The sequence below is a fragment of the Budorcas taxicolor genome, chromosome 1, assembly GCF_023091745.1.
Source record: "Budorcas taxicolor isolate Tak-1 chromosome 1, Takin1.1, whole genome shotgun sequence".
NCBI lineage: Eukaryota > Metazoa > Chordata > Mammalia > Artiodactyla > Bovidae > Budorcas > Budorcas taxicolor.
Window position 1 is genome coordinate 169,431,036 of NC_068910.1, and position 12,079 is coordinate 169,443,114.

A 12,079-nucleotide genomic window follows, 5' to 3' on the forward strand; every position below is an offset into this window, starting at 1 on the left:
TAATTTCATGCCTAAATGCACACACACACAAAAAAAAAAAAACCATAAAAAGCAAGTGCCATTGTTTTATTGCTTTTACCAGTGTCTGCTTATGAAATTTAGTTTTTGAAGCTTGAAAATTAATATATGCTATTATCAAATCAGGCAACCCCAATGCTGTTCTGACATCACAAACGGCTATAGACACCTTGGACATTTTCTGTGAAAACTTCATCCTTTAACTTTTGATCTGATTCTTTATAAGCAATAATACTCTTTTCAGAAGACAGAAAAGAAAAAGATTTCTCCATCTCTTTTCTATATTTTCTATATTTTTCTAATATTTCTATAAAATATTTTCTATATTTTTCTATATTTTCTCCCAATAATATTTTCTAGACATGTAAGTATTGTTTCTCTTGTATATTATCTAGCCATTTCCAATGATTGCATAATAGTCTATCCAATAGCTCTGTTGTGATATAGTTAATTCCCCATTTTAACATGTATAGATCTGTTGTTATTGTTATTAATGTTACTATAAAAATTATGCAAAGGAAATTTGTTGTATATAGCTTTTGCAGAATTATTAAAATAAAATTCTAGTGAATCCTAAAGGAAATCAACTCTGAAGATTCATTGGAAGGACTGATGCTGAAGCTTCAACACTTTGGTCACCTGATGTGAAGAGCTGACTCATTGGAAAATACCCTGATGCAGAGGATTGAAGGCAAAAGGGTGCAGCAGAGGATGAGATAGTTAGATAGCACCACTGACTCAATGAACATGAATTTGAGCAAACTAAGGGAGATGGGGAAGGACAGGGGAAGATGGCATGCTATAGTCCAAAGGGTTGCAAAGAGTTGGACATAACTGAGCAACTGAACAACAATTATTTCTCAAGATAGAATTTCAGAGCAGAAGTATAGCATCAAAGTTAAGGAAAACTTATTATGAAATTATCAAAAGTTATATAGCACATACATTCCTTATATATTTCTTCTTTTTCCTCTAGACACATCACCCACACTAACTTTCATGGTGACTATTTTCCATTAAGATAAAGAAGGACACAGTTCCCACACCAGTTAATGGGGGCAAAAGTCATTCAAATAATGAACTCTTAAGGAATTTCTCCAATCTGCTAAGAAACAATTACTTTCAAGGATTGACTTTAAAGACCATAGTGAACATAAAGCACTAATTTCCATAAAAACAGGCTAGAAGTTACGTGTCATAAATCAAATTGTAGAGATAAAGAAATTGTGTCTCAAAAGGATTAGGTAATATACCTACGGTCTTATCTAGTAAGAGGCAAAGCTAGAATTTAAACCCAAGTCTGTCTTGAGATTTAACAACACTATTCTCTCCACTAAAATACAACATACCCAATAGCCCTTACATGGATGAACAAGATCATGTGTATGTTTTTGTGTGTGACGGGGGTTGCATGGGGGTGGACAGTGATCCCAACAATCCTCAAATCTCACCCCTACATTACTGTCTTTAGTGAATTATAATCATGGGACTGTCAAAGATTTTAGTGAAGAATAAATCACACTAAAAATATCTCTTGCTCCATGGTTAGCACAGCATGGATCTATTTCATTTAATCCACCCTTAGATCTCTATAGTTGAGTCCATTGTAAGTTTTCTGCAAATTTCCTATTCAACCACAATTAAAAGTAGATTTCTTCCAGTCTTTTTTAGTTATACTATACAAGGCATTTCCATTTTGCTCCATATTTTTGATAAATTTTTGCCTAGTCAAAAGGGATAGTAAACACATGGCAGTCTTGTGTAAAGTATGGAAGTGTTAGTGGCTCAGTCTTGTCTGACTCTTTGCAACACTATGGACTGTAGCCCACCAGGCCCCTCTGTCCATGAAATTCTCCAGGCAAGAATACTCGAGTGGAATGCCATTTCTTTCTCCAGGGGATCTTCTGGATCCAGGGATCAAACCTGGGTCTCCCGCATGGCAGGTTCTTTACCCTCTGAGTCACCAGGGAAGCCATTCTTACGTATATTGAGCTATATTTTCTTTATTTTTTTTTAATTTTTTTTATTTTTTTTTAGTATTAAGTTTTTTTATTTTTTTAATTTTAAAATCTTTAATTCTTACATGTGTTCCCAAACATGAACCCCCCTCCCATCTCTGTGGGTCATCCCCATGCACCAGCCCCAAGCATGCTGTATCCTGCGTCAGACATAGACTAGCGATTCAATTCTTACATGATAGTATACATGATAGAATGCCATTCTCCCATATCATCCCACCCTCTCCCTCTCCCTCTGAGTCCAAAAGTCCGTTATACACAGCTGCGTCTTTTTTCCTGTCTTGCATACAGGGTCGTCATTGCCATCTTTCTAAATTCCATATATATGTGTTAGTATACTGTATTGGTGTTTTTCTTTCTGTCTTACTTCACTCTGTATAATCGGCTCCAGTTTCATCCATCTCATCAGAACTGATTCAAATGAATTCTTTTTAACAGCTGAGTAATACTCCATTGTGTATATGTACCACTGCTTTCTTATCCATTCATCTGCTGATGGACATCTAGGTTGTTTCCATGTCCTGGCTATTATAAACAGTGCTGCGATGAACATTGGGGTACATGTGTCTCTTTCAATTCTGGTTTCCTCGGTGTGTATGCCCAGCAGTGGGATTGCTGGGTCATAAGGGAGTTCTATTTGCAATTTTTTAAGGAATCTCCACACTGTTCTCCATAGTGGCTGTACTAGTTTGCATTCCCACCAACAGTGTAGGAGGGTTCCCTTTTCTCCACACCCTCTCCAGCATTTATTGCTTGCAGATTTTTGGATCGCAGCCATTCTGACTGGTGTGATATATTTTCTTTAAAATGTTTCTCAAAAGTATTCAAGTGAAGAAGTATTTTAAAACATTGGTTCAATGTTTATGACTTCTTAGCATCATAAACATTTCCTTAGAGAAAAATGCTCCAAATTTGGCTCCATATGACTAGTCTCAATGATGCCAGTGGCTCCAGTACATTTCACAGAGATGACAGACACACAACTGTGTAACCTAGACCAGTTAACCTTTTAAGAAATTAATAGATTTGCTTCCAGGACCTCACTTTTGTTTCGACACCTTTCTTTTCATGATTTTTACCTGATAAATCACAAGATTTCCTCTTGTGCATTTGAACCCAGTAAGAAAACGACAAATACAATGCTCATTAAGTTTACCTGCTCTCTTATATAAAGCACTCTCTCTAAAATAAAACCAATGCAAAGTTCCTACAAGAGAGATATTAAAATATAATTCTGAAAATGTTCAAAAATAAACATGTTAATGCTATAAATTGGAGTCAAAAATCAATATGTATTTTATTGGATAGAGAGATTTTTAATAAAAGTACAGAAGAATCAAGTTGTGTGAACATTATGATGTTTCTTATTTTAGGAAATCAATTATTTTATTGCAGGTTTGCAAGCTCCTCAACAACCAAGTAATCGTTAATATCAAAGCTTTTTTTGAGGGAGCTACTTTTTTCACATAATAGATCAGACACTATCCCAACACCTACTGATGGCAGGTGCCAATATAAAATAATAAATACTGTTTATAATAATAGTTAAAATCTATGGTTATGTACATTACTTCACAATAGTTAAAATCTATGATTATGTACATTACTTCACAATAATTCTACGGAGTTGCTGTTGTTACAATGATCATCATAATTATCTCCATATTATGGGGAGAACACTGAGGCAAAGAGAATTTTTTAATGTAATACTGGCTGCTGTAATAAATAAACAACAAAATGCATAATGGCTTCAATAAGACAGTTTATTATTCACAACAAATCTATTTCCACTATGGCTCTCCCCAAGTCAAGATTCAAGAACATGGGTTCTATATAATCAAAATTTGATGACTCATCTACAATTACACAGAAAGAAAAGAGAATAGAACAAAGAAAGAGGTTTTTATTGGCAATGACTAGAAAAGGAACAGCATTTGTGCTGACATTACACTGGCTGGAATTTCATCACACTTCCATCCTGCAAAAGAGCCTGGGCAGTGTGGTCTTTTGTGTTCATACAAAGAAGTGGTTTTGGTGTCAGTAGTCAATGTCAATCTCAGGATCAATGCATGTATAGTAAATATATATAATAATTCTTTCTGATTAACAAAGCAATATGTGTTTTGAAAGTTTAGAATATACAGAAGAATACAAAGAACAACATTAAAAAATCACCAAGAACACCATCATTTCCCAATTTGGGGGAAATTGCCATTAGTATACTTTATATTTTCTTGCATATTTTCCACCGCATATGCTAATATTATCCTGTAAATTCTGTATTTATCCTTTCTTAAAGAAAATATATCAATATGAATATATAATATTTTACTCTATGGTATATCAGTATTTTAATTAGTCAATCATTTATTTGGGGGAATTTAGGTTTCTTTACTTTATGAATAATCCTATCAAGCTAATTATTTTATTTCTAGAATTCTTTCTTTATCGTAGGTTTCCATAATTTGGGGCATGAGTCCAAGAGCATAAAATTTTAGAAAATATATCCCAAAGAATTTCATGTATCCACCACCAGAATTCTGAAGTGCTTGCTCTGTTTTCTCAATTTATTGTCACAATAAACCCTGGGCTACAGACCTTCTTGTACACTGGAAAATGCAAACCCTGTTGTATCTCAGCCGCAGGGTATCTTGACCAGTCTCGGCAAACTGAGCCTCAATTTCTTAAACTGCAGTAGTTGGGTTGTTATTATCACTCAAATAACCATTAGAATATAAAGCAGTTTACAGGAAGATCACAGTCTGATAGAAAGTTGGCAAAAGATAAATATTATTTCTCTTTCTTTCTTGGAAAAAAATACTAGGTTTATACTGTGTTTACCAAAAGATGACTCAAATAATTATCATGACTTTCCCACTAACATATCCATTAATAAGTTCCACCTACAAGCTCATCAGATACCAGGTCAAATGCATTAACTCATACAAAATATAATGAAAATAACTATCAGTTTGATCACCTTAACATGACTACAGAATTATAAAATGGCCAATCTAGTTAAAACAACTCATTTTAAATGTTAAATCATGACTTCACTTTCCTTACTCATTTCCAAATTAACTTGCAGAAAGTCTACTCAAAATATACTTGGAAATATCTAACTGCAGGTTAGACCTAAAACAATAACAGGATGCTATAATAAAATGAGTACAGATAATTGATTCTTACCATTATGTACTCTGTTGTGGTAGACAACGATCTGCTATGAATCTTTGTTTCCCCGTCTTACTATGAGATTATACCTGTATAGTGGAGAAGGCGAAGGCACCCCACTCCAGTACTCTTGCCTGGAAAATCCCATGGAAGGAGGAGCCTGGTAGGCTGCGGTCCATAGGGTCACGAAGATTCGGACACGACTGAGCAACTTCCCTTTCACTTTTCACTTCCATGCATTGGAGAAGGAAATGACAACCCACTCCAGTGCTCTTGCCTGGAGAATCCCAGGGACGGGGGAGCCTGGTGGGCTGCTGTCTATGGGGTCACACAGAGTCAGACACAACTGAAGTGGCTTAGCAGCAGCAGCAGTAGCAGGATACCTGTATAGAAGCCTGACTTCTTAAAAACAAACCTCACAAGACTGTCACAACCAAAGCAATATTAATCCACCTAGAAAAATAATTTTAAAGTATATTAAAGTCCCCCTAGTCTCTTGTCTGGAAAATCCTATGGACGGAGGAGCCTGGTAGGCTGCAGTCCATGGGGTCGCTAAGAGTCAGATACAACTGAGCGACTTCACTTTCTCCTTTCACTTTCATGCATTGGAGAAGGAAACGGCAACCCACTCCAGTGTTCTTGCCTGGAGAATCCCAGGGACAGACCAGCCTGGTGGGCTGCCGTCTGGTGGGTCACACAGAGTCAAACATGACTGAAGTGACTTAGCAGCAGCAGCAGCAGTCAAATGAAATAATAGGAGCAACAAAAAGAATAACTTAATGGATTTGAAACATAATCTATGTTAAAACTAAGAAGTTGGAATCTTTCTATTCTGACAGTGAAAGTAAGAGGTATCAGAGTTGCAATCCTAGTAGAAATAAATAAAAAGCTAGAAAAATGGATAAAATAACTTTCACACATATTACACAATCTTTGTGAAAAGATAAATATACAAAATGAGCTCTAATTTCATGTTGGCTGTCTCCCTGACAGCATTTCTAAATCGTGGCAAGTAAAGTATAAAACAAGTAGTCTCTCTGGGGATAGAAATCAAGAGTTAAGAGTTGGAGAAGATGCTAGAGTCACCACCTGAAAGAAGTCACCTGCCCAGGAGCTGCTGCCTGAGAGGCCCACCCACCTGTTTCCTCATCCCCATGCCCCCTTCACAATGCAGCCTGCCTCTGCAAAGTGGTAGGCTCAGGATTGAAGGGACTATGTCTTCACTGAATTTTGTGTTGAAGACAGTAAAAATGCTAATGTAAATTTTGAAAAATCAAACCATATTCAGTTTTCTTGGAGGAAGTGATCATTTTAAACATTTAAATGAAATTGATCTTTTTCACTGTATTGACCCTAATGATTCCAAGCATAAAAGAAGAGACATATGTTGTTTATGAAAAGGAGAATCTGGCCACTCACGGCCAAGGTTAACAAAAAAAAGGGCAAAGCTTAATTCGCTTAGTGTGGAGTTTAATAAATAGAAAGACTGGGAAGATGATTGAGATGAAGATATGTCTAATTTTGATTGTTACTCTGAGATGATGAACAACATGAGTAGTGAAGAGGATTTACCAGAAGTAGATGGAGCAGATGATGATTAACAAAACTGATGAAGAAAAAATGCCAGATCTGGAGTAAGGAATGTTGTCATCACTGGATTTTGAAAAAGAAAAATAACTTCTCTGCAAGATTCATAATTGAAAGCATTCCTGAGTTGATAGCTCTAAAGGCAGATGCTGTATTTTCCTCCTTTGACACATTTTTCAACCTGTTTATTTTTTCAAAAGCCTCACTAAGGGTTGATATGTACCATTGCATGGGGCAATTTTAAGTCAACTAAGGCAATAACCTTGTACATGAACATTTCCCAGATTTCCATGATGCTGTTGAGGTCCTAGGCAATGGATAAAGCACCTGTGATTAAAAAAAAAAAAATTCACCTAAATCTCCTTTACTTCATAACAGATACTGACATGATAAGAAGATCTCAGCTTTTTGTCACCCTGATTATTTAACTTATATACAGAGTACATCATGAGAAACACTGGACTGGAAGAAACACAAGCTGGAATCAAGATTGCCGGGAGAAATATCAATAACCTCAGATATGCAGATGACACCACCCTTATGGCAGAAAGTGAAGAGGAAATAAAAAGCCTCTTGATGAAAGTGAAAGAGGAGAGTGAAAAAGTTGGCTTAAAGCTCAACATTCAGAAAACGAAGATCATGGCATCTGGTCCCATCACTTCATGGGAAATAGACGGGGAAACAGTGGAAACAGTGTCAGACTTTATTTTTTGGGGCTCCAGAATCACTGCAGATGGTGACTGCAGTCATGAAATTAAAAGACACTTACTCCTTGGAAGAAAAGTTATGACCAACCTAGATAGTATATTCAAAAGCAGAGACATTACTTTGCCGACTAAGGTCCGTCTAGTCAAGGCTATGGTTTTTCCAGTGGTCATGTATGGACGTGAGAGTTGGACTGTGAAGAAGGCTGAGTGCTGAAGAATTGATGCTTTTGAACTGTGGTGTTTGAGAAGACTCTTGAGAGTCCCTTGGACTGCAAGGAGATCCAACCAGTCCGTTCTGAAGATCAACACTGGGATTTCTTTCGAAGGAATGATGATAAACCTGAAACTCCAGTACTTTGGCCACCTCATGCGAAGAGTTGACTCATTGGAAAAGACTCTGATGCTGGGAGGGATTGGGGGCAGGAAGAGAAGGGGACGACAGAGGATGAGAAGGCTGGATGGCATCATGGACTCGATGGACGTGAGTCTGAGTGAACTTCGGGAGATGGTGATGGACAGGGAGGCCTGGCGTGCTGTGATTCATGACGTCACAAAGAGTCAGACACGACTGAGAGACTGAACTGAACTGACTGAACTGAACTAAATTTTAGATTTTAGAACATGGACTCAAAAGTGGCTTAAACAATTGGTTGATACTTTAAACTGGTAACATGTTCCTCTGGTATATCTTTCAAGATTGTTTCACTAAAATTTTTATTTTTCAAAAAATTTACTTCACATTATTGCATGTAAGTCATCAGTTGTCAATGTTCCAGATATATCTTAGCTAAAACTAGTGAACTCCCTAACTTAGGTGGTTTTCAAGCCTGAACATTTGGTATTGTTTGACCCTTAAACTTTTACATCTCTTAGCATGGAGGACAAACAGAGGCTGTACATTGTTGCTTGAGAGTCTGTACATTTAGACCAAATTTGTATTTGTACTGTCAGAGACCAAATTTGTATTTGCACTGTCAGAATGGCAAATGAGTGGAAAAAAATGTTAATACACTATTGGATTTTTGCATTTCTTTTTTTTTTTTTTTTTTGATTCAGCGTTTACCTGGGCTGAAAACCTTAATTTAATTTATGTTCATGATGGTGGGGATATTTTTTAATGTCTACATTCTTTCTAATAAACTGTTGGAAGACTTCTTGGCTATCCTTTCATGTGTCCAGTTTACTGTAATTTAACGTATCACCAGTTACTGGAATGGAGTTTTTATTTTACTTGAGGAAGAATTTGGAAATATTCCTCTGTTTCGGGGGGTGGGGGCAGGGGAGGCTTGCTGTAATGTAATAGAAAATGTACTTTGCAATAGTTGGAAAAGAAAGTGTTGTGATTTGATTGAAATAAAATGTGTTGTCCTCCTCTAACAAAAAAAGTTTAGGGCTATACAGCTGACTAAGATTTGGGGGAAAAGAGGCACAGAATAAATGTCCCCAAAAATATGTGAAAAAAATCTCCTTCAGTGCTTGGCAAACTCCTAAATACCAATAGTAAGTGAGACTTGGAAAGTACTAATCAACATGAGCTAGTGTGAAGTTTGAGAGCTAAGCAGAGATTTGAAAGACTATACCATACTGGAAATACATTATCATTTAGGTCTAAGCCAGAAGGCTGTAATTAACACTATGGCTTTTGCATTGATACGCTCAGAAACCTTAAGAGTAAATACATCATAGGAGAAAAACCTAAATACTAGGTGTGAAGGCTAGTCCCTAAAATAGAGGCAAAAATAGACTGGCTTACCTTGATAAAACTTAAAAGTATACCTCATTAGTATTAAGGAGATCCACAGAATCTTACATGAAATAGTTTAACACTGTTTAAAGGATAAAAATATAAGCAAGATTCTTTACTATGTATTAATCACAATGTTCAATATGCAATCAAAATTGCTAGGTGAAGGAAAGTGATTGATAATGAAGAAATTAAATAGATAATAGAAATAGAACATAAGTGATCTAGTCTTTGAAGTTAATAGGAAACAGTAACATCAAAATAATATATTCAACTATTGCTATAGGCCAGGTGTGTGTCCCCAAAAGCCAAATGTTGGAATCCTAACACCCAATGTGATGGTGTTAGATGTGGGAACTTTGGCGAGTGAGCAGGTCTTGTGGAGCACTCATGATTGATTAGTACTCTTATAAAAGAGAATCCACAGAGCCTCCTAGCCTCTTTTACTTCTGATGACATACTGAGAAGTCTGCAGTCTGCCACTCAGAAAAGGGCTTTCACCAGAATGAACCATTCTGGTACCCTGATGTTGGACTCCCAGTTTTCAGAAATGTGAGAAATTTCTGTTCTTTTAAATCACTGAATCCATGACATCATAGCATCCCAAAAAGATTAAGAAAATTATATTAAAGAAAATTTATCTTCTTTTTACTGTACAGGAAATGAATGTTCAAATCAATAACATGAATATAAAATTAAAAACTCATTTAAAAAATTTAACAACAATCAGACTGGATATGGCAGAAGATGGTAGTACTAAATTTCAGTTAAAAAAAAAAAACATTCAAATCAAAATTCAAAGGAAAACAATAAAGAAGAGCATAAGAGATATACAGGACATGTTCAAAGGTCTAATGGGTGAAAGCAAAAAAAAGAAAAAGAAAAGCTTTATTTCAGGAAATACAGAATTTATAAATCTTATAAAAGGTTCAAGACCTCAGGTCTAACAGTAAACAAAATCAAGAAAAATAAATATGAAGAGAATTACACATCAGTATATAACAAAGGAAAAGAGATATATTCATTTGAAAGGAGCAAAATTGAGAATACTGGTGGAGTTTTCAAATAAGCATGGAAGCCAGAAGACAGTGAAAGAAAAAAAACAAAGCGCACGGGGCTCTATACCTAGCACAATTATCCTACCAAAAAATAGTCAAAAATTAAAATATTTAAAGAAATCTTGAAAGAATTTATTTTCAAAAGACCTGAAAGAAATGTTGATTTATTTGATGCAAGTTACAATGATTTATGATGCTGTGAAAGTGCTGTACTCAATATGTCAGCAAATCTGGAAAACTCAGCAGTGGCCACAGGAATGGAAAAGGTCAGTTTTCATTCCAATCCCAAAGAAAGGCAATCCCAAAGAATTCTCTGCTACCACACAATTGCACTCATCTCACATGCTAGTAAAGTAATGCTCAAAATTCTCCAAGCCAGGCTTCAGCAATACGTGAACTGTGAAATTCCAGATGTTCAAGCTGGTTTTAGAAAAGACAGAGGAACCAGAGATCAAATTGCCATCACCCGTTGGATCATTGAAAAAGCAAGAGAGTTCCAGAAAAACATCTATTTCTGCTTTATTGACCATGCTAAAGCCTTTGACTGTGTGGATCACAATAAACTGTGGAAAATTCTGAACAAGATGGGAATACCAGACCACCTGACCTGCCTCTTGAGAAATCTGTATGCAGGTCAGGAAGCAACAGTTAGAAATGGACATGGAACAGACTGGTTCCAAACAGGAAAAGGAGTACGTCAAGGCTGTATATTGTCACCCTGCTTGTTTAACTTATATGCAGAGTACATCATGAGAAACTCTGGGCTGGAAGAAGCACATGCTGGAATCAAGACTGCCAGGAGAAACATCAATGACCTCAGATATGCAGATGATATCAGCTCTTATGGAAGAAAGTCAAGAAGAAAGAACTAAAGAGCCTCTTGATGAAAGTGAAAGAGGAGAGTGAAAAGTTGGCTTAAAGCTCACCATTCAGAAGACTAAGATCATGGCATCTGGTCCTATGACTTCATGGCAAATAGATGGGAAACAGTGGAAAAAATGGCTGACTTTATTTTGGGGCTCCAAAATCACTTTAGATGGTGAATGTAGCCATGAAATTAAAGGACACTTACTCCTTGGAAGGAAAGTTATTACCAACCTAGCATATTAAAAAGCAGAGACATTACTTTGCCAACAAAGGTTCGTCTAGTCAAGGCTATGGTTTTTCCAGTAGTCATGTATGGATGTGAGAGTTGGATTGTAAAGAAAGCTGAGCCCAGAAGAGTTGATGCTTTTGAACTCTGGCATTGGAGAAGCTCTTGAGAGTCCCTTGGACTGCAAGGAGATCCAATCAATCCATCCTAAAGGAGATCAGTCCTGGGTGTTCATTGGAAGGACTGATGTTGAAGCTGAAACTGCAATGCTTTGGCCACCTGATGCGAAGAGCTGACTCATTGAAAAGATCCTGATGCTGGGAAAGATTGAGGGCGGGAGGAGAAGGGGACGATGGAGGATGAGATGGTTGGATGACCTCACCGACTCGATGGACATGTGTTTGGGTAGAGTCCAGGAGTTGGTGATGGACAGGGAGGCCTGGTGTGCTGCGGTTCATGGGTTTTCAAAGAGTCAGACACAACTGAGCGACTGAACTGAACTGAACAATTATTTCAGAGGAAATAAGAAGGGATGAAGAGTGTTAGGGTAAATAAGGGAGTAAATGAAAAGGAATATTGACTGATTAAAAGAACAATAAAAATAACATTGATTTAACATGCATAAAACTAAAATATAAATTATAAGCAAAAGAAAGGACAGAATGGTGTAAATGGAAGAA

At 36.6% G+C, this 12,079-nt stretch overlaps 1 pseudogene; it reads left to right on the forward strand.

Annotated features, from left to right (window-relative positions):
- Positions 1–6,378: 6,378 nt before the first annotated feature.
- LOC128055465 (prostaglandin E synthase 3-like) lies at positions 6,379–6,848 on the forward strand (annotated as a pseudogene).
- The last annotated feature ends 5,231 nt before the right edge of the window (positions 6,849–12,079 follow it).